A 2553-nucleotide genomic window follows, 5' to 3' on the forward strand; every position below is an offset into this window, starting at 1 on the left:
GACAGGGTTTAAATTATGCCAAGAGTAGGCCTTAATCTAGTTAATCGTGAGTTAAAAAATTGTTGCCTGGAACAAAGATTAAGCACAGATTACTAACACCTGGACTATGAGTCCTGAACTAAAATAAACTGGATTCATTTACAGTTTTATCTAATTGCTTACACACAATTTCTGAAAATATGGCTCCATTTCTTGTAACTCTACACACAAAACATCAGACATCTCTTGCAAAAGCAACACTTTGTGCAAAACTATTTTAACTATTTCCAAAAATGTTGTTTTTGCATATATCTAACTACACAATGCACAACTGGGTGGCATTTATAGTGAATCGAAAGTTATCCAGGGATAATGTCATGATGTAGTGTGTGTGTGTGTGTGTGTGTGTGTGTGTGTGTCCGTGACTCTTTAGCTCTGCACGCCTGCATGAGCTCGGGTGTTTTCGAAAAGAATCGGTACAGCGTTATAAATATGATCAAACTAAAGACTCTACAGAGATATGACGGATGCAACACTACTCTATAGGTACTCAAGATTAACATGGAATTTACAGTTGAACTGAAATCAACTGAACTGAATCAACACTGAAGTCACTTGAGCTGAATATTGACACTATATTGGCTTGTTAGAGCCGGTTTACAGCAGAATTTGTTTTGAACTTGTTACTGAAGCTGCTATGAAACAATATATTTTGTTGTATGCATATTCTTTCTTTCTCAAACCTTAGTTTTGATTTCTAAGTGATCAATTTATGTATAAGTGTTTTCACACATGATCATTGGCTGTATGGGTCCTCAGTAAATGAATGTGGCATTTAAATGGCAAAAGTTATTCTTGTCTCTATAACTTATGGCTTCCTAAAGACACGTTTATGGGTAAATAAAATATCAATAATATAAATAAAATGAATATCAAAACATATTTTAAATATAATGAAGTCATTTTATTATAGCACTCATCAGATGTTCCTGGAAACAAAACAGAGACAGAACAGTATAAACAAACTATACAACAAACTAAACACCAAATTACAAAAACATTATTATGTGAAAGTGAATAAAGTTGTGTGTGTTTTCAGTTATAAATATGTGCTGTGTAAATTAGCCTATACTTTTAGAAATTATATATAGCCTAACTTTAAAAAACAAACAATAACCCATATAGATAAATTATAATAATTGTATAATATTAAGCATTTACTTAATATACATTGTAACATTAGGCTACTTTACTCTAGCACAGTAGTCAGTTAAGCAATTAATTAATATCTTATATTAATATGTATGTAGCCTAGGCTACATCTAAAGGTAAGTCTGCTTTAAAAAAAAAAATATTACGCTTCGACATGTACAGAATGTGCGCGTTAAGAAACACGTTCAAATGTGTCTTCTTAACATGTTAAAACTGTGCGTGAAGCGGAAAACAGGGCGTGTTGAAGGTTGAAACAATCATAAGTCACGCGTTTCGTATAAAGAGATTTGGCCCCGGGCGCGTTCCATATCAGAGCCCTAGTCCAATGAGGTGCGAGGTCGAGGTCATGGCCATGACGCGTAGAAGACGAGCTTTAAACTATTTTTTTGATGTTTTTTGCTGCTTTCCTTTTTCGTGATCAACAATGACAGGACACCGTCTTCAACTCAATCTCTGCATGGACGCGACGAACTTTTTGGACTCATTTTCAGGAGGCTGTCTTCGTCTTCATAACTCTGAGGCAAACTGCAGCCGCTATGAACCACAGCATGGGTAATGTAACGTTACGATTTAAAGAATATGCTTTTATTCAGCTGTATAAGGAAATGGATGCGTTAATAGATCCGAGCTTAAAACTGCACATTTTGTTTACACAGACTATCCTCGCCTCATAACGAAGCCGTGAGCTCTTATCTGCTTGGAGCGATTTCCGCGAGTCCAGATTTAACCGCTGATCACGACGAAATTGTGTGTAAGTAACTTCTAATGTGTTTCTCATTCCTTGTTTAATTTTACCGTGACTGTTTTTATTAATACCAGTCTCATGTAATTGTTTTCCAGCTGCCTGTAAGACGTATTATGAATCGACACGCCGGAGCTTCAGATACAAACAACCTGAAACTGCGAAGTTTAGCTCGGAGTCGATCAAGAAGAAAAAGGGTAAGATTTATTATATTAGATCCGTTTTTTGTCAATGTGAGTATTTTTCAGGTTGCTTATTGTCTTTATGGATTGTATTACAGTTGCTGGAAGCAAGAGTGTGCTGGATGAGGTGGACGTTTGGAAGTCCGCGGCCATTGAACTCATGTTTGACGAGGAAGACGGCTTTGTTGACGGGGTGTCTGGATGGATTGTGCGGCCACCGCGCTCTCGCAGCCTGGAGCTCGACGAACTTTACATTACGAGACATTACTGCTGCACTGTACATAGTTGTGTGTTTAACAATAAAGCTCTTTCTTTGAGTAAACCGCTGTGTTTTATAAATGAAGCCCTTTCTTTGAATGAACAGCTGTATGCTTATAAATGAAGCCCCTTGTTTGAATAAACGGCACGGTCCGTATAATTTTCCCATATATTCCTTGA

The 2553-nt window shown here is 36.7% G+C and overlaps 1 long non-coding RNA gene across 1 annotated transcript; it reads left to right on the top strand.

Annotated features, from left to right (window-relative positions):
- The first annotated feature begins 1889 nt into the window (after positions 1–1889).
- Positions 1890–2309, top strand: LOC307132413. The gene is made up of 3 exons (XR_013817290.1): positions 1890–1942; positions 2032–2130; positions 2214–2309. It is a non-coding gene; the product is annotated as an uncharacterized lncRNA (long non-coding RNA).
- The last annotated feature ends 244 nt before the right edge of the window (positions 2310–2553 follow it).

The sequence above is a fragment of the Gobio gobio genome (genome assembly GCF_949357685.1).
Source record: "Gobio gobio genome assembly, chromosome: 1".
Taxonomy (NCBI): domain Eukaryota; kingdom Metazoa; phylum Chordata; class Actinopteri; order Cypriniformes; family Gobionidae; genus Gobio; species Gobio gobio.